Source organism: Arachis hypogaea, chromosome 6 (genome assembly GCF_003086295.3).
Source record: "Arachis hypogaea cultivar Tifrunner chromosome 6, arahy.Tifrunner.gnm2.J5K5, whole genome shotgun sequence".
NCBI classification, from domain to species: Eukaryota; Viridiplantae; Streptophyta; class Magnoliopsida; order Fabales; family Fabaceae; genus Arachis; species Arachis hypogaea.
In genome coordinates this window covers 42215943-42237748 of record NC_092041.1, presented here as the reverse complement: position 1 = coordinate 42237748, position 21806 = coordinate 42215943, and positions in this window count along the sequence as shown.

Sequence of the window (21806 nt, the reverse complement as noted above, 5' to 3'; positions counted from 1 at the left end):
TGTTTTAGTTAGTTTTTAGTATATTTTTATTAGTTTTTAGTTAAAATTCACTTTTCTAGACTTTACTATGAGTTTGTATGTTTTTCTATGATTTCAAATATTTTCTGGCTGAAATTGAGGGACCTGAGCAAAAATCTGATTCAGAGGCTGAAAAGGACTGCAGATGCTGTTGGATTCTGACCTCCATTCACTCGAAGTGGATTTTCTAGAGCTACAGAAGCCCAATTAGCGCGCTCTCAACGGCGTTGGAAAGTGGACATCCTGGGCTTTCCATCAATGTATAATAGTCCATACTTTGCCTGAGATTTGATGGCCCAAACCGGCGTTCCAAATCAGCTCAAGAATGCCCGGCGTTAAACGCCGGAACTGGCACAAAAGCTGGCGTTTAACTCCAAGAGAAGTCTCTACACGAAAATGCTTCAATGCTCAGCCCAAGCACACACCAAGTGGGCCCGAAAGTGGATTTTTATGTCATTTACTCATCTATGTAAACCCTAGGCTACTAGTTCTCTACAAATAGGACCTTTTGCTATTATATTTTTATCTTTGGATCATTTTAGATCTTTTGATCATCTTTGGACGCCTAGTTCTTAGATCATGGGAGGCTGGCCATTCGGCCATGCCTAGACCTTGTTCTTATGTATTTTCAACAGTGGAGTTTCTACACACCATAGATTAAGGTGTGGAGCTCTGCTGTACCTCGAGTATTCATGCAATTACTATTGTTCTTCTATTCAATTCAGCTTATTCTTGTTCCAAGATATTCATTTGCACCCAAGAACATGATGAATGTGATGATTATGTGACACTCATCATCATTCTCACTTATGAACGAGTGCCTGACAACCACTTCTGTTCTACAAGCAAACAAGGCTTGAATGTTTATCTCTTGGATCCCTTAATCGGAATCTTCGTGGTATAAGCTAGAACTGATGGCGGCATTCAAGAGAATCCGGAAGGTCTAAACCTTGTCTGTGGTATTCTGAGTAGGATTCAATGATTGAATGACTGTGACGAGCTTCAAACTCACGATTGTGGGGCGTTAGCGACAGACGCAAAAGAATCACTGGATTCTATTCCGACATGATCGAGAACCGACAGCTGAATAGCCGTGCCGTGACAGGGTGCGTTGAACATTTTCACTGAGAGGATGGGAGGTAGCCACTGACAACAGTGAAACCCTACATACAGCTTGCCATGGAAAGGAGTAAGAAGGATTGGATGAAGACAGTAGGAAAGCAGAGAGACGGAAGGGACAAAGCATCTCCATACGCTTATCTGAAATTATCACCAATGAATTACATAAGTATCTCTATCTCTATCTTTATGTTTTATTCATACATCATCCATAACCATTTGAGTTTGCCTGACTAAGATTTACAAGGTGACCATAGCTTGCTTCATACCAACAATCTCCGTGGGATCGACCCTTACTCGCGTAAGGTTTATTACTTGGATGACCCAGTGCACTTGCTGGTTAGTTGTGCGAAGTTGTGATAAATAGTTGAGATTACAATTGTGCGTACCATGTTGATGGCGCCATTGATGATCACAATTTCGTGCACCAGTTACTGAGGTCTCTGTGGTGCTAAAGCTAGAATTAGAGAAGTAGCATTCCTTGATCCAAAAGATCCGACCTTATCTGTCGCGTTTTGAGTAGGATCACGAAGGGAAATAGATTGCTTAGGGCTTCACCTTCGGCCATAGTGGGAAGTCATGAGTTAACTTGATGAGAGAACATGAGTTGCTCAGATATGGCGGACTACTATGGTTTAGAAGAGATTAACTTGATGAGAGGACATGAGTTAATTACTTACGGCTGAATCATTCGTTATTGAAGTAGACAGTAAGAAAATTTAATCCAGAAAGAATACACATCTCTGATGAACAGAAAATTGTCTATTGGTAAAGAATTTCACAAATGAAATCTCGTTGCAAGTATAGTTCTAAACCAACAAACAATTCCTTCAATAAAAAATTTGGTTCTCACAAGTAACAAACCCCAATAAAAATAAATCGAAGTATTTAAACCTCGGGTCGTCTCTCAAAAAATTGTAGGGAAGTTTTCTTGTTATTGGTTATGAGTTGTATATTTTGGGGTTTTGAATAAGGAACAAGAAATGTAAATAGAAACTCAAATGATAAAAAGGTCTTGGCAAGGGTTGATGGTTAAGGAACTCTATCCTTATTACTAACCACAATATGATAATTGCAAGGATCAATCTCATTAAGTCATCCTCCAACAAGTGAAGAAAAGTCAAATAAGTCATCTCTCTCCTCACAACACACAACACACGCTGAAAATGGGAATAGGGGGGAGGGGGGAGAACACTCTATCAAGTTCTCTCCCTTGGTTGATTTTCAAACCACCATAACCTTTGATCTAGAGCTCAGATTGCCGCACCATTTGTGGCCACACGTTCACTGCGAAGAGCTCTACAAAACCTGATACTTTATTTATGAGGTAATCCACGAAATAATTTATGTTCTTCATCCCTAAATTTCGAGTTTCATGGAGAAATATGTTGAGATTTTAGCCTCTTTGATGTTATAGGACCCAACTCTCTTGAAGAAGAAGAGTAATCTTGTCTCCTTGAACCTTGGGTGTAATAAGATTCTCAATCCTAGTGTAATTTATTGATTTATAATGCTTGGGTATTGTGTTGTGGTGTTTGGGTATAATAATTGTGGCTTAGGTAGTGTGTATGTGAACATTAAAGCTTGATTTAGATTTTGGAAAGCTTGAAAGAGGGCTTTGGTTTGCAAAAATCTGTTCTTAGAGGTGTTGAGACCTTGAGAGCTTGTGAAAAAGTGGTTTGGAAGTGCTCCGGTTGAGCATGGGAAATTGGCTAAGATATGGTCTCGGTTTCCTGTATCTAAAATGTAATGTGGTGTGAAAACTTAGGCTAGAGGCCCTAAGATAGGCATTGAATTGTTGATGTTGTTGAATAGTTGAGATATATGATGTGGTCATATATATGATTATGAATAATGATGCCGTGATGGTGTGATGTATGAGAAAAATGCATGTTGTGATATATGCTTAAAGAATGATTGAGGTTGATTTATGGGTGGAACCGTGTTGATGGTGAGTATGATATTGATTATGTATAATGATGGTTGATTGGAAATGGTATTGTTGGAAATTAGGATGAGGAAGGATGTATGACATGTTAATGTGTTTGAATTATTTAGCCATTTGATTATGATGGGTTAAAGTGGTTGGATGGTGGTTTTGGTGAATTGTGGTAAAGTGTTAATGTGTGAGTTGAGAAGGCTTGATGTTGATTTTGGTATATTTTGGTTTATTTTGAAAAGGGTTGAAAATGGCTTGTTTTGAAAATGGCACCTTGTGGTTTTGTATGAAAATATGGATTTTGGGCATACTTTGATGGGACATAACTTGGACTCCAGATCCCTATTTTGTGCCAAACTTATTTAGAAATGAAATTGAATCCAGGATGTTCATGCCGTTCTAAGAACGGGCGAAAAAAGATTTAAAATGAAGAAGTTATGTCTGTTGGAAGATTGGGGGTTTAATATATGAAATCTGCAGCTTTTTAACTTAGAAAAATTTTTAGCAGAATGCCCCCCACGCATAGGCATGCCTGACGCGTACGCATCATTTTTCAGAAATGCACCATCCACGTGTGCGCATGGCCCACGTGTGCGCGTCGATGCGCTGCACCAAATGCCCAGCCATTTCCCCGCGAGTTGTGCCAGAATTGTACCAGTTTTGTGCGTGGGGTACAAATGCACCCACGCGTACGCGTGGCTGACGCATACGCATCATTTGGCTATTTTTTCATCCATGCGTTCGCGTGAGCGATGTATACGCGTCGATGAACTTTGTGGCCATCCATGTGTGCGCGTGGAGGACGTGTACGCGTGGCCCTGTTTTCATTCCAAAGTTGATTTATTGAGTTTTAAAATCCAAATTTTATACTTCTAAGCCTCTGATCTCACCCCTTATGTCTTAAATCATTATGATATGCCTAGCAATGAGAAAGGAGATAGGGGATGTGGTAACTTGTGAATGAAGCAAGGGGAAAGTTGTGATCAAAGATGATTATATGAGATACAGAGGATGGTGGTAGAAGTGCCTTATTTGCCATGAGCTGAAGGGCTGTATTTATTGACGAATTGGCTGGTTCTGGATTAAACCATGAGTTGGATGGCTGAGTTTATTGCCAAGTTACGGTGGAGACGTTATTGATTTTGGCTAATTATAATTGCATATATGCTTATTGAATGAAATGTGAATGTTGCATATTATACTCCTGCTGGTGGTTGGGAGGTTTGAAGGAATTGGAAAGGGAAGTATTAGCTAGACTGAAGATGTTTAGTCAGTTGCTATTTATGGTTTAGTATGCTTATAAGCTTTGAATTTATCTGGTGGAAGTTCTAGGATTGCCTTTGGCTTTCCCAGGATGTTACATGTTAGATACGTGGGCACTGTTACCATACTAAGAACCTCCGGTTCTCACCCATGCGGATTTTGTGGTTTTCAAATGTAGGACGTGAGGCTTCTCGCTGTAGCATGCTGGAGACTTCTGGATTAGCGAAGATCATTTGTTCTCAGGACCCTATTTTGGTTTACATGTTTTGTTTAGATACTTTTATCTCTACTAAATAATACAAACTGTGATGACTCCTCTTATAGGAGATTTTGGAGAATAGGTTTTCTGTATTTATGTCCCTTTCCTTTGGGGTTCCTATTTTATTTACATGTATATATTGCTATGCTCGGACCGATTATCTTTGCAACCAAATTTTGAGTTTTGATATTCCTATTTTTGACACTCCTTTGTATATATATAATCTTGCTTTAGCTTATTCCTTTATTCGTTACGGTTTCGATCGGAGTGTTGTGCTTTCGAGTAGTTCGTTCCTATAGAGCTTGAGGGACAGACTGACTATGCTTCTGTGCATTCTCTATATTTGTGTGATGTGCTATTAGTATATCTGCTTGATATAACTGGCATAAACGTTCATGAGCATGCATTTGGGACTTTGAAGCACTAAACTTTCGATATTGAGACTGATCAACTTAATATCGATTGTTTGGTGTGTATAGGAACCAGATGGCACCTCGTGGACGCGGTAGAGGCCGTGGGAGAGGTCGTACTAATCCTCTGAGGCCAAGAGCCAACCTAAATAACCCGGTAGATTTTATGGCAGCATTGGAGAATATGGCAGCTGCTATGCAGGCCACTGCCGAGGCTCTTGGGCAACAGATGAACAACCATAGCAATGACGGAGGTGGACTGCAGGGCCCGATGACACTGAAAAACTTTTTGAAGGTTAATCAACCTAAGTTCAAGGGAACTACTAGCCCGACTGAAGCCGATACCTGGTTTCAGGCTATGGAGTGAGCACTGCAAGCGCAGGTGGTACCTGAAGGGCAGCGTGTTGAGTTTGCTACCTATTTGCTTGCTGAGGAAGCATCGCACTGGTGGCAAGGAGTCCGACGTCTCCTGCAGCAGGGTGATGACTATATCACCTGGGATGCCTTTCGGGAGGAGTTCTATAAGAAGTATTTTCCAACTTCTGCAAGGACGGCCAAGGAACTCGAGTTGCTACAGCTGAAGCAGGGTACTATGTCCGTATCTGAGTATACTGACAAGTTTGAGGAGCTGTTCAGGTTTTCCCGTATGTGTCAGGGGACTCTGGGAGATTATGAGGAATGAAAGTGCATTAAGTATAAAGGAGGACTCCAGAGCGATATCTTCAGTTCAGTGGGACCAATGGAGATTAGGACCTTCTCCGAGTTGGTGAACAAGAGTAGGGTTGCTGAAGAGTATGTAAAGAAGGCGGCTGCGAAGAGGGGAAGTCACAAGGGATCATTCCCACAGAACCGAGGGAAGAGCTTTACACCTAGAGGTCCGTCTTTCAAGCGGGGAGGCTCTTTCAGGAGGCCCAACAACAACAACTCCCATGGGAAAAGGTTTGGGAAGTAGCCTCAGAATGAGAAAGCTTATGCTAGGTATGAAAGTCACCATCCTGGATCCTCGTGCAAGGCCGGGTGGGGCTTGTGCTATTCTTGTGGTAAGGCGGGACATAAGGCCGCAAACTGTCTGTAGAAGCAGAAACAAGATGTAGGAAAAGCACAGCAGACTGGTCAGGTGTTCACCACCTCAGCTATAGGTGCTCAGAGATCTGAGACACTTATCCGAGGTAACTGTGAAATGGCTGGTCAAACTTTAAATGCTTTATTTGATTCGGGAGCAACACATTTATTCATTGCATTCGAGAAAGCTAGTGAGTTAGGCTTGAAGATTGTAGTCTTAGGTTATGACCTACATGTGTATAATGCCACCCATGAAGCCATGATAACTAGGCTAGGATGCCCTCAAGTTGCATTTAGGGTAAAGCAACGTGACTTTGTCCATAATTTTATCTGCTTGCCAATGATCGGTTTTGATCTTATCTTGGGATTGGACTGGTTATCTGAGAACCATGTCCTGCTTGATTATTCTGCAAAATCGGTGTACTTTATGCCAGAAGATACAAAAGGACCGGTTGTATTGAATAGTTATTACTTGAATTCGATGATGGTGAATTATTCGGGGACCGAATGTTAGGGTATCTTGTTGTTAATTGTGGGTGTTTCGGGTGATGATCAAAGATTGGAACAAATTCTGGTTGTGTGTGTTTTCGGAGGTGTTTCCAGACGATATCGAAGAATTTCCACCTAACCGAGAGGTTGAGTTTGCTATTGAGTTGGTGCCTAGGGTTGGACCAATCTCGAGTGCTCCTTATAGGATGTCACCGCTGGAAATGGCCGAGAGAAAGTCTCCGTTAGAGGATTTGTTGGATAAGAACTTTATCCGACCAAGTATTTTTCTGTGGGGAGCGCAAGTGTTACTGGTAAAAAAGAAAGATGGACGTATGCGTCTCTGTGTGGATTACAGGCAGCTGAACAAGGTCACAATAAAGAATAAGTACCCACTGGTGAGGATTGATGATCTCATGGATCAGCTACAAGGAGCTAGGGTTTTTTCTAAGATCGATTTGTGATCTGATTATCACTAGATAAGAGTGAGGGGTGAGGATATCCCTAAGATCACTTTCAGGACTCGTTATGGTCATTACGAGTACACTGTAATGTCTTTTGGGTTGACAAATGCTCCTGCAGTGTTTATGGATTATATGAACAGAGTTTTCTGTCAGTTTATCGATTAATTCGTTGTTGTCTTCATTGATGACATACTAATTTATTCCAAAACTGAAGAAGAGCACGCAGAACACTTGAGGACCGTGTTGCAGATACTAAAGGAAAAGAAACTCTATGTGAAATTGTCTAAATGTGAATTTTGGAAGAGTGAGGTGAAGTTTTTGGGTCACGTGGTGAGTAAGCAAGGGATAGCAGTAGACCCATCTAAAGTGGAGGCGGTAATGAATTCGGGGTGACCAACCTCAGTTACTGAGATAAGGAGTTTTCTGGACTTAGCTGGCTACTACCGAAGATTCATCAAGGGCTTTTCGCAAATAGCTTTGCCATTGACAAAGTTAACCCGCAAGGATGCGCCGTTTGTTTGGACTCCTAAATGCGAGGATAGCTTTCAGGCGTTGAAGCATAAGTTGACCACTGTACCTGTTTTGGTGTTACCTGAGCCAAACGAATCATTTGAGGTGTACTGTGATGCCTCACTAAAGGGTCTAGGGTGCGTGCTGATGCAGCATCGTAATGTGGTGGCGTATGCCTCACGTCAGTTGAGACCTTATGAAGTTAAGTACCCTATGCACAATTTGGAGCTTGCTACGTTGGTGTTTGCATTGAAGGTGTGGAGGCATTACCTCTATGGGGTTAAGTTCCAAGTTTTTTCTAATCACAAGAGCTTGAAATACCTCTTTGATCAGAAAGAGCTTAATATGAGATAGAGGAGGTGGATGGAATTACTGAAGGACTACGACTTTGAGTTTAATTACCATCCGGGGAAGGCAAATGTAGTAGCGGATGCATTAAGTCAAAAGTCGCTGTATGCTGCTTGGTTGATGATCCGAGAAAAAGAGTTTCTCAAAGGATTCGAGAGTTTGAAGATTGGTGTTCAAGAAGTGTCTGGAACTCTGTGTTTGAGTCAATTAAAAATCTCAAGTGATTTTATATCCGAACTCCTAAAGGCTCAAGAAGATGATGACGTGTTATGGAAGGTGATACCAGCCATTGAGCATGGGAAACATTGTAGAATGTCAGAGGATAAAGATGGGTTATGGAGATTCAAGGGTAGGATCATTGTGCCGAATGTTGGCACTTTGCGGCAAGATACCTTAAAGGAAGCACATAAAAGCGTATTCTCTATTCACCCAGGAAGTACTAAGATATACCATGATTAAAAGGCAATGTTCTGGTGGCCGGGTATAAAGAATGATATGGCGGAGTACGTCTCGAAGTGCTTAACTTGTCAAAAGATAAAGATTGAACATCAAAGACCTTCCAGGACATTGCAACCTTTAGAGGTTCCGCAATAGAAATGGGAAAGCATTGCGATGGATTTTGTGTCGGGATTGCCAAGGACTAGGGACAGCTTTGATGATATTTGGGTGATTGTGGACCGACTGACGAAGTCAGCTCACTTTTTACCCATTCGGATGACTTACACCCATGAGGAGCTAGTACAATTATACATAAAGAAGATTGTGAGACTTCATGGTGTACCTGCTACTATAATCTCTGATAGAGACCCTCGTTTCACTTCAAGGTTTTGGGGTGCATTTCAGAAAGCTTTCAGAACCCGATTAAGCTTGAGCACAGCTTACCATCCTCAAACAGATGGTCAATCCGAGAAGACTATCTAAACCTTGGAAGATATGTTGAGGGCTTGTGTTCTGGATCAACCGGTGAGCTGGGATCGCTATATGCCGCTAGTGGAGTTTGCGTACAATAATAGCTACCATGCGAGCATCGGAATGGCTCCGTATAAGGCTCTATATGGGAGGAAATGTCAATCTCTGCTATGCTGGTATGAAGCTGGAGAGAAAAGCTTGTTGGGGCTAGAGATTATAGCTGAGACCACTGAACAAGTCAAGAAAATCCGAGATAGGATGCTTACTGCTCAGAGTCGTCAGAAGAGTTACGCTGATCAGAGGCAGAAGCCCTTGGAATTTGAGGAAGGAGATCATGTTTTCCTTAAGGTTACTCCAACCACGGGAGTAGGGAGGGTGATTAAAGCAAAGAAGTTGAATCCTCGTTAAATTGGTCCATTTCAGATCCTAGAAAGGGTTGGACCGATGGCGTATCAGATGGCTCTACCACCTCATCTTTTAAACCTGCACGATGTGTTTCATGTGAAGCAGCTTCGGAAGTATACTCCTGATGCTAGCCATGTGTTAGAACCTGAATCGGTTCAGTTAAAAGAAGATTTGACGCTTCCGGTGGCTCCAGTCAGAATTGATGATACTAGTATCAAACGGTTGCGTGGAAAATAGGTTTCGTTAGTCAAAGTGGCATGGAGTCGAGGCGGTGTTGAGGAACACACTTGGGAACTTGAGTCGGAGATGCGAGCTGACTACCCGCACTTATTCTCAGGTAATTGAATTTGAATTTTTTGGTAAAAATTCCTAATTAGGTGGGTAGAATGTAAAACCCAGTTAATTAATGGCTTATTAAACCCATAAATAAGAATTTATTCTAGAAAGCCAAAAATGTGATTTTTATGGCTTAATATGTTAGAGGAGATTGAGATGAGAATTTCGATACCAATTTAATAGAAATTGGACCAATATTGGACCGAACGGGTCAAACCGGGCCAACCAGACCCATATTGGGCCCTTGGCCCAATCTAACTAAACCAAAACCCAAATTTTCAACACTCTCTCTCCTCACAACACACAACACACGCAGAAAATGGGAATGGAGGGGGAAAGAACACTCTCTCAAGTTCTCTCCCTTTGTTGGTCTTCAAATCACTATAACTTTTGATCTAGAGCTCCGATTACCGCACCATTTGCGGCCACGCATTCACCGCAAAAAGCTCTACAAAAACCATTACTTTATTTTTGAGGTAAAAGCCACGAAATCATTTCAGTTCTTCATCCCTAAATTTTGAGTTTCATAGAGAAATGTGTTGAGATTTTAGTCTCTTTGATGTTATAGGACCCAACTCTCTTAAAGGAGAAGAGTAGTCTTATTTCCTTGAACCTTGGGTGTGGTAAGATTCTCAACCCTAGTGTAATTTGTTGATTTATGATGCTTGGGTATTGAGTTGTGGTGTTTGGGTATGATAATTATGGCTTAGGTAGGGTGTATGTGAATATTAAAGCATGATTTAGATTTTGGAAAGTTTGAAAGAGGGCTTTGGTGTGCAAAAATCTGTTCTTGGAGGTGCTGAGACCATGAGAACTTGTGGAAAAGTGGTTTAGAAGTGCTTCGGTTGAGCGTGGGAAATTGGTTAAGATATGGTCTCGGTTTTCTGTATCTAAAATGTAATGTGGTGTGAAAACTTAGGCTAGAGGCATATGATGTGGTCATATATATGATTATAAATAATGATGCCTTGATGGTGTGATGAATGAGAAAAATGCATATTGTGATATATGCTTGAAGAATGATTGAGGTTGATTTGTGGGTGAAACCATGTTGATGGTGAGTATGATATTGATTATGTATAATGATGGTTGATTGGAAATGGTATTGTTGGAAATTAGGATGAGGAAGGATGTATGACATGTTAATATGTTTGAATTATTTAGCGATTTGATTATGATGGGTTAAAGTGGTTGGATGGTGGTTTTGGTGAATTGTGGTGAAGTATTAATGTGTGAGTTGAGGAAGCTTGATGTTGATTTTGGTATATTTTGATTGATTTCAAAAAAGGTTGAAATTGGTATGTTTTGGTTGATTTTGAAAAGGGTTGAAAATGGCTTGTTTTGAAAATGGCACTTTGTGGTTTTGTATGAAAATATGGTTTTTGAGCATACTTTCACGGGACATAACATGGATTCCAGATCCCCGTTTTGTGCCAAACTTGTTTAGAAATGAAATTGGATCCGGGATGTTCATGCCATTTGAAGAACGGAAAAAAAAAGATTTAAAATGAAGAAGTTATGTCCGTTGGAAGATTGGGGTTTAATTTGTGAAATCTGTAGCTTTTAACTTAGAAAAATTTTTAGCAGAATACCCCCCACGCGTAGGCATGCTTGACACGTACGTGTCATTTTTCAAAAATGCACCATCCACGCGTGCGAGTCAATGCACTGCACCAAATGCCCATACATTTTCTCGAGAGTTGTGCCAGAATTGTGTCAGTTTTGTGCGTGGGGCACAAACGCACCCACACATATGCGTGGCGGTGCATACGCGTCGATAAATTTTGTGGCCATCCACGTGTGCGCGTGGAGGACGCGTTTGCGTGGCCCTATTTTCATCCCAAAGTTGATTTTTTGAGTTTTAAAAGCCAAATTTTATACTTCTAAGCCTCCGATCTCACCCCTTATGTCTTAAATCATTACGGTATGCCTAACAATGAGAAAGGAGCTAGGGGATGTGGTAACTTGTGAATGAAGCAAGGGGAATGTTGTGATCAATGATGAACAAAGATGATTATATGATATACGGAGGATGGCGGTGGAAGTGCCTTATGTGCCAAGAGCCGAAGGGCTGTATTTGTTGACGAATTGGCTGGTTCTGGATTGAACCACGAGCTGGATGGTTGATTTTATTGCCGAGTTACGGTGGAGCCATTATTGATTATGGCTAATTATAATTGCATATGTTCTTATTGAATGAAATGTGAATGTTGCACTTCCACTATCTGAGATACGTGTTTCCCTGGGGAAAAGTAGTGGCTAGCCACCATGTGTTCCAGGTGGAGACTCGATACTCTGCTGACCCTATGTCGTAAGTATGGCTGAACACTGTGAAAGTTCCGGATAAGCTCGCCCGCGTGAATATACACCACTGAGGGTGTTGGATATGGATTATAAGTATGATCATGACGATGATCGAGAATAACTCGAGTTGGGGATGCACGAAAGAGGGACAGTCTAATGGTTAGCTACCAGGACTTGTCGGGTTGGCTATATAATTGACAGATGATATCATCAGTCATTAGGACAGGCATACATCATATGCTTACTAAATGAATTGTTTGAGATTGCCTAATTGACTGCATATTACTTGCTAATTGTCTAAATGTCTTATTTGTTTCCTATTTGTATATCTCTTGTTTGATATAACTGTCTTTGCCATATTATACTCTTGCTGGTGGTTGGGAGGTCTGAACGAATTAGAAATGGAAGTATTAGCTAGACTGAAAATCTTTAGTCAATTGCCATTTATGGTTCAGTCTGCTTATAAGCTATGAATTTATCTGGTGAAAGTTTTAGGATTGCCTTTGGCTTTCCCAAGACATTACATGTTAGATATATGGGCACTGTTACCAAACTGTGAACCTCCGGTTCTCACCCATGCAGATTTTGTGGTTTTCATATGCAGGTCGTGAGGCTTCTCGCTGAAGCATGCTAGAGACTTCTAGATTAGCGAAGATCCTTTGTTCTCGGGACCCTATCTTGGTTTACATATTTCGTTTAGATACTTTTATCTCCACTAAATAATACAAACTGTGATGACTCCTCTTATAGGAGATTTTGGAGAATAGGTTTTCTGTATTTATGTCCCTTGGGTTTCCTTTGGGGTTCCTATTTTATTTACATGTATATATTGCTATGCTCGGACCAGTTATCTTCGCAACCGGATTTTGAGTTTTGATTTTCCTATTTTTGACACTCCTTTGTATATATATAATCTCGCTTTGGCTTATTCCTTTATTCGTTACGGTTTCGATCGGAGTGTTGCGCTTTTGAGTTACGATTTTGTTTATCCCTTTTTCTTCAAAGGATCCTAGTTATAATCATTATTCATACTATTATATGTACTAAATTTTAATTTTTAGAGGTCGTAATACCTTGCCATCTCTGAATTATGACTTAAGCATAAGACTCTGTATGGTTGGGTGTTACACGGGTCGTCTCTCAAGGAATTGCAGGGACGTGTTCTTGTTATTGGTTATGAGTTGTATATTTTGGGGTTTTAAATAAGGAACAAGAAATGTAAATAGAAACTCAAATGATAAAAAGGTCTTGACAAGGGTTGATGGTTAAGGAACTCTATCCTTATTACTAACCACAATATGATAATTGCAAGGATCAATCTCATTAAGTCATCCTCCAACAAGTGAAGGAAAGTCAAATGAGCTTTATTAATCCTAGTCCATAAGTCATAACCATTTCACTAATTGACTTAGTGAACGCTAGTGTCAAAGGACATCAATTATCAATCACTTGGACATTAATAACTCAAGGTCACCTAAGTTACCATCCCAAGCCAAGAGCACAAAAATCTACTCTAACATCCTTCCAAGCATTTTATCAAACACATGGAAGGCATAAAAGGAAGGCATGGTAAAATGACAAGAAATGTAAATTCTAACAACTACCAATTGCAAGGAATTAAAAGTAACAACAAAGTAAATCAACAATAAAAGAAATCAAACATAAATTGCATTAAAAGAAAATAGAAGAAACAAGAGTGCATCAACAACAAAGAAAACAAATACAAAGAGTAAGATACTAAGCTAGGAAAGCAAAGGTAAAGGAACAAGAAATTAGAAAGGAAAAGTAAATCAAAGCATGAATTAAATATAGATCTAAAAAGGAAGATAAAACTAAGAACCCTAATCTAGAGAGAGGAGAGAGCCTCTCTCTCTAGAATTCTACATCTCTTGGTAAAACTAAGTGTATGAATGATCCCCCCTTGTCCAATCCTCAATTCTGCATGAAATAGTCTCTGGAATCAGTTGGATTTGGGCCTGGGAAGCTCAGAAATCGTCTCCAGCATTTTCACTTTATTGAAGTCACGTGCGAGCATCGACGTATATGCGTGGGTCATGCGTATGCGTCGCTTGACATTTTTCATCCATACCTACGCGTCTATTACGCGTACGTGTCGGCGAGGGCATCCCAAATCCTTGATTTTCCATGATTTCTCCACTTTGCATGCTTTTCTCTTCATTCCTTTGATCCATTCCTAGTCTTTTCAACCTGAATTCACTAACAAAAACATCAAGGCAACTAGTGGAATCAAATGTGAATTAAAATTAGCAATTAAAGGCCTAAAAAGCATGTTTTTACACTTAAGCACAAATTAGGAGAAAATCATGAAACCATGCTATTTCTTTGAAGAAATGTGAGAAAAGGTGATAAAAACTCTGATGAGCGGATAATTTGTACGCTTTTTGGCATTGTTTTTAGTATGTTTTTAGTATGATCTAGTTAGTTTTTAGTATATTTTTATTAGTTTTTAGTTAAAATTCACTTTTCTGGACTTTACTATGAGTTTGTGTGTTTTTCTGTGATTTCAGGTATTTTCTGGCTGAAATTGAGGGACCTGAGCAAAAATCTGATTCAGAGACTAAAAAGGACTGCAGATGCTGTTGGATTCTGACCTCCCTGCACTCGAAGTGGATTTTCTGGAGCTACAGAAGCCCAATTGGCGCGCTCTCAACGGCGTTGGAAAGTAGACATCCTGGGCTTTCCAGCAATATATGATAGTCTATACTTTGCTCAAGATTTGATGGCCCAAACTGGCGTTCAAAGTCACCATCAGAATTCCCAGCGTTAAACGCCGGAACTGGCACAAGGATGGGAGTTAAACAACCAAACTGGCACCAAAGCTGGCGTTTAACTCCAAGAAGAGTCTCTACACGAAAATGCTCCAATGCTCAGCCCAAGCACACACCAAGTGGGCCCGGAAGTGGATTTTTATGTCATTTACTCATCTTTGTAAATCTTAGGCTACTAGTTCTTTATAAATAAGACCTTTTGCTATTGTATTCTCATCTGGGTAGCTATCTTTATTCTTATGCTATCTTAGATCATTGGGAGGCTAGCCTCATGGCCATGCCTAGACCTTGTTCTTATGTATTTTCAACGGTGGAGTTTCTACACACCATAGATTAAGGTGTGGAGCTCTGCTGTACCTCGAGTATTAATGCAATTACTATTGTTCTTCTATTCAATTCCGCTTGTTCTTGTTCTAAGATATCACTTGTTCTTCGACTTGATGAATGTGATGATCCGTGACACTCATCATCATTCTCACCTATGAACGCGTGCCTGACAACCACCTCCGTTCTACCTTAGATTGGGTGGGTATCTCTTGGATTCTTTAACCGAAATCTTCGTGGTATAAGCTAGAATTGATGGTGGCATTCAAGAGAATCCGGAAGGTCTAAACCTTGTCTGTGGTATTCTGAGTAGGATTCAATGATTGAATGACTGTGACGAGCTTCAAACTCGCGATTGTGGGGCGTTAGTGACAGACGCAAAAGAATCACTGTATTCTATTCCGACATGATCGAGAACCGACAGCTGGATAGTCGTGCCGTGACAGGGTGCGTTGAACATTTCGACTGAGAGCATGGGAGGTAGCCACTGACAACGGTGAAACCCTTGCATACAGCTTGCCATGGAAAGGAGTAAGAATGATTGGATGAAGACAGTAGGAAAGCAGAGAGACGGAAGGAACACAGCATCTCCATACGCTTATTTGAAATTCCCACCAATGAATTGCATAAGTATCTCTATCTCTATCTTTATGTTTTATTCATCATTCATAACCATTTGAGTTTGCCTGACTAAGATTTACAAGGTGACCATAGCTTGCTTCATACCAACAATCTCTGTGGGATCGACCCTTACTCGCGTAAGGTTTATTACTTGGATGACCCAGTACACTTGCTGGTTAGTTGTGCGAAGTTGTGTTTATGCCATGGTATTGAACACCAAGTTTTTGGGTTCATCACCGGGGATTATTAGAGTTGTGAAAAGTATTGATCACAATTTCGTCCACCAAGTTTTTGGCGCCGTTGCCGGGGATTGTTGAGTATGGACAACTGACGGTTCATCTTGTTGCTTAGATTAGGTATTTTTCTTCAGAGTTCTTAAGAATGAATTCTAGTGTTTCAAGGTGATGTTCTTATCATCACCAAAGCTGATTGATTTTCATCAATTTAGCTCTTGAATGCAATGTCCTGCTGAAGCTTGTTCAGCCATGTCTAATTTCTTTAGACTGAAGCTTTAGACTAACATTGCATGATTCCTGGAATTCTCATTAAGAATTTTGATATCTTTATTTTCTTCTTCACTTAATTTTCGAAAAAAGCACAAAAAATTTACAAAATCATAAAAAACCAAAAATATTTTATGTTTCTTGTTGAGTCTAGAGTCTTATTTTAAGTTTGGTATCAATTGCATGTTTCTGTTTTTCTTGCATTTTTCATGGGTCTTCAGTGATCTTCAAGTTTTTCTTGATGATTTACTTGCTCTGATCTTTGAATTCTATTGACTTGAGTGTTTTGTTGTTTCTCATGAGCATTCTCATTCTGTTAGTGTCAATAGTATACAAACTTTTAAGTTTGGTGTCTTGCATGCATTGTTTATTTAATTTCAGTTGCATTTTGATTATTCCTCATTATTAAAAAATCCAAAAATATTTTTTATTTGTGTCTTTTCAAGTCAATAATACAGAGGATTGAAGATTCAGAACATTCTACAGAGAAATTACACAGAAAAGGCTGGGCGTTCAAAACGCCCATTAAGGAAGGCAAACTGGCGTTTAAACGCCAGCCAGGGTGCCTGGCTGGGCGTTTAATGCCCAAAAGGGTAGTGATTTGGGCGTTAAACGCTAGAATGTGCACCATTCTGGGCGTTTAACGCCAGGATGGCACAAGAGGGAAGATTTTGTTTTTAATGCAAATTTTTTTTCAAGTTTTCAAAGTTTTTCAAAATCAAATCTTTTTCAAATCATATCTTTTCAATCAAATCTTTTTCAAAATCAATTTCTTTCCATTTTCAAAAATACTTGCTATCAATTAATGATTTGCTTCAACATTTCAAGAATGTTGCCTATTCTGTTGAGAAAGGTTTAATGTTTGAATAATATATTTTCTTGTTAGCCAAGTTATTAATTTTTAAAATCAAATCTTTTTAAAATGTTTTTCAAATCATATCTTCTCAATCACATTTTTTTTAAAACCAATCATATCTTCTTAATCACATCTTTTTCAAAATAGTTTTCAAATCATATCTTTTTGATTTCTAATTTGAAATCTTTTTCGAAAATCACTTTACTTCTTTCTCAATCTTGATTTTCGAAAATCAATTAATGTTTTTCGAAATGTTTTTTTTAAATGTTTTTAATTAATTTTCGAAAATTTCTTCTCCTCTTCTCACATCCTTCTATTTATGGACTAACACTATTCCTTAATGCACAATTCGAACTCCATCTCTCTTGATAAGTTTGAATTCTTCTACTTCTACCTTCTATTTTTCTTTTCCTCTGACACCTCAAGGAATCTCTATACTGTGACGTAGAGGATTCCACATTTTCTTGTTCTCTTCTCTTTCATATGAGCAGGAGCAAAGACAAAAACATTCTTGTTGAGGCTGATCCTAAACCTGAAAGGACCTTGAAGCAAAAGCTAAGAGAAGCTAAGGCACAATTCTCTGTAGAGGACCTAACAGAAATCTTCAAAGAAGAAGAACACATGGCAGCCGAAAACAACAACAATGCCAACAATGCAAGGAAGGTGCTGGGTGACTTTACTGCACCTACTCCCGACTTCTATGGGAGAAGCATCTCTATCCCTGCCATTGGAGCAAACAACTTTGAGCTTAAGCCTCAATTAGTTTCTCTAATGCAACAGAATTGCAAGTTCCATCTACTTCCATTGGAAGATCCTCATCAGTTCTTAGCTGAGTTCTTGCAAATCTGCGACACTGTCAAGACTAATGGGGTTGACCCTGAGGTCTACAGACTTATGCTATTCCCTTTTGCTGTAAGAGACAGAGCTAGGATATGGTTGGACTCACAACCTAAAGAAAGCCTGAACTCTTGGGAAAAGCTAGTCAATGCCTTCTTGGCAAAGTTCTTTCCACCTCAAAAATTGAGTAAGCTTAGAGTGGAAGTCCAAACCTTCAGACAGAAGGAAGGAGAATCCCTCTATGAAGCTTGGAAAAGATACAAACAATTAATCAGAAAGTGTCCCTCTGACATGCTTTCTGAATGGAGCATCATAGGTATTTTCTATGATGGTCTCTCTGAACTATCCAAGATGTCTTTGGATAGCTCTGCTGGAGGATCTCTTCATCTGAAGAAGACGCCAACAGAAGCTCAAGAACTAATTGAAATGGTTGCAAATAACCAATTCATGTACACTTCTGAAAGGAATCCTGTGAACAGTGGGGCTAATCAGAAGAAAGGAGTTCTTGAGATTGACACTCTGAATGCCATATTGGCTCAGAACAAAATATTAACTCAGCAAGTCAATTTGATTTCTCAAAGTCTGTCTGGAATGCAAAATGCACCAAGTAGTACTAAGGAAGCTTCATCTGAAGAAGAAGCTTATGATCCTGAGAACTCTTCAATGGAAGAGGTGAATTACATGGGAGAACCCTATGGAAACACCTATAATCCTTCATGGAGAAATCATCCAAATCTTTCATGGAAGGATCAACAGAGACCTCAACAAGGTTTCAACAACAATAATGGTGGAAGAAACAGGTTTAGCAATGGCAAGCCTTTTCCATCATCTTCTCAGCAACAGACAGAGAGTTCTAAGCAGAACACCTCTGACTTAGCAACCATGGTCTCTGATCTAATCAAAACCACTCAAAGTTTCATGACTGAAACAAGATCCTCCATTAGAAACTTGGAGGCACAAGTGGGTCAGCTGAGCAAGAAAATTACTAAACTCCCTCCTAGCACTCTTCCAAGCAATACAGAAGAAAATCCAAAAGGAGAGTGCAAGGCCATGAACATGGCCGAATTTGGAGAGGAGGGAGAGGCAGTGAACGCCACTGAGGAAGACCTCAATGGATGTCCACTGACCTCCAATGAGTTCCCTAATGAGGAACTATGGGAATCTGAGGCTCCCACTGAGACCATAGAGATTCCATTGGATTTACTTCTGCCATTCATGAGCTTTGATGAGTATTCTTCCTCTGAAGAGGATGAGTATGTCACTGAAGAGCAAGTTGCTAAATACCTTGGAGCAATCATGAAGCTAAATGACAAGTTATTTGGAAATGAGACTTGGGATGATGAACCTCCTTTGCTCACCAAAGAATTGGATGACTTGTCTAGGCAGAAATTACCTCAAAAGAGACAGGATCCTGGGAAGTTTTCAATACCTTGTACCATAGGCACCATGACCTTCATGAAGGCCTTGTGTGACCTAGGGTCAAGTGTAAACCTCATGCCTTTCTCTGTAATAGAGAAGCTAGGGATCTTTGAGGTGCAAGCTGCAAAATTCTCACTAGAGATGGCAGTCAATTCAAGAAAACAAGCTTATGGACTTGTAGAGGATGTTCTGGTAAAAGTTGAAAACCATTACATCCCTGCTGATTTCATAGTCCTAGAGACTGGGAAGTGCATGGATGAATCCATCATCCTTGGCAGACCCTTCCTAGCCACAGCCAAGGCTGTGATTGAAGTTGATAGAGGAGAATTGATCATTCAAGTGAATGAAGAATCGTTGGTGTTCAAGGCTCAAGGATATCCCTCTGTCACCATGGAGAGGAAGCATGAAGAGCTTCTCTCAAAACAGAGCCAAACCGAGCTCCCACAGTCAAACTCTAAGTTTGGTGTTGGGAGGCCACAACCAACTTCTAAGTTTGGTGTTGAACCCCCACATTCAAACTCTAAGTTTGGTGTTGGGAGGTTCCAACATTGCTCTGAGCATCTGTGAGGTTCCATGAGAGCCCTCTGTCAAGCTACTGACATTAAAGAAGCGCTTGTTGGGAGGCAACCCAATGTTATATTTTATCTATTTTCCTTTGTTATTTTATGTTTTATGTAGGTTGATGATCATGAGAAGTCACAAAATCAATGGAAAAAGCAAAAACATAACGAAAAACAGAAAGAAAAACAACACACCCTAGAGGAAGAACCTGCTGGTGTTTAAACGCCAGTAAGGCTAGCAGATGGGCGTTTAACGCCCAGTCTGGCACCATTTTGGGCGTTTAACACCAGAAAGGGGCACCAGACTGGCGTTAAATGCTAGGAAAAGGCAAGAAGTTGGCGTTAAACGCCAGAAATGGGCACCAGCCCGGCGTTTAACGCCAGAATTGGCACAAAGAGCAATTTTGCTCGCCACTTGGTGCAGGGATGACTTTTCCTTGACACCTCAGGATCTGTGGACCCCACAGGATCCCTACCTACCCCACCACACTCTCTCTCTTCTTCACCCGTTCACCAATCACCTCAACACCTCTTCCCCAAAAACCCTTCACCTATCAAATCCCATCTTTCTCTTCACCACTCACATCCATCCTTCATAAAACCCCACCTACCCCACCATTCAAATTTAAACCACTTTCCCTCCCAAACCCACCCATACATGACCGAACCATAACCCCCCCACTCCTATATAAACCCTTCTTCACTCCTTCATTTTCACACAACCTAAACACTACTTCTCCCCCCTTTGGCCGAACCACAAGGCCATCTCCATCTCCTCTATTTCTTCTTCTTCTACTCTCTTTTTTCTTCTTTTGCTCGAGGACGAGCAAACCTTTTAAGTTTGGTGTGGTAAAAGCATTGCTTTTTGTTTTTCCATAACCATTTATGGCATCCAAGGCCGGAGAAACCTCTAGAAAGAGGAAAGGAAAGGCAAAAGCTTCCACCTCTGAGTCATGGGAGATGGAGAGATTCATCTCAAGGGTGCATCAAGACCACTTCTATGAAGTTGTGGCCTGGAAGAAGGTGATCCCCGAGGTCCCTTTGAAACTCAAAAAGTGTGAATATCCGGAGATCCGACATGAGATCCGAAGGAGAGGTTGGGAAGTTCTTACCAACCCCATTCAACAAGTCGGAATCTTAATGGTTCAAGAGTTCTATGCCAATGCATGGATCACCAAGAACCATGATCAAAGTGTGAACCCGGACACAAAGAATTGGCTTACAATGGTTCGGGGGAAATACTTGGATTTTAGTCCGAAAAATGTAAGGTTGGCATTCAACTTGCCCATGATGCAAGGCGATGAACACCCTTACACTAGAATGGTCAACTTTGATCAAAGGTTGGACCAAGTCGTCACAGTCATTTGTGAAGAGGGCGCCCAATGGAAGAGAGATTCAAGAGGAAAGCCGGTTCAATTGAGAAGGCATGACCTCAAACCCGTGGCTAGGGGATGGTTGGAATTTATCCAACGCTCAATCATTCCCACTAGCAACCGGTCCGAAGTTACTATAGACCGGGCTATCATGATTCATAGCATCATGATTGGAGAAGAAATAGAAGTTCATGAGGTGATATCCCAAGAACTTTATAAGGTGGCGGACAAGTCCTCTACCTTGGCAAGGTTAGCCTTTCCTCATCTCATTTGTCACCTCTGTTATTCAGTTGGAGTTGACATAGAGGGAGACATCCCCATTGATGAGGACAAGCCCATCACTAAGAAGAGGATGGAGCAAACAAGAGACCCCTCTCGTCATCAAATCCCTGAGATGCCTCAAGGGATGCACTTTCCTCCACAAAACTATTGAGAGCAACTAAACACCTCCATAGGAGAATTGAGTTCCAACATGGGACAACTAAGGGTGGAGCACCAAGAACATTCCATCCTCCTCCATGAAATTAGAGAAGATCAAAGAATCATGAGAGAGGAGCAACAAAGACAAGGAAGAGACATTGAGGAGCTCAAGCACTCCATAGGATCTTCAAGAGGAAGAACAAGCCGCCATCACTAAGGTGGACCCGTTCTTTAATTTCCTTGTTCTTTATTTTTCTGTTTTTCGAAAATTA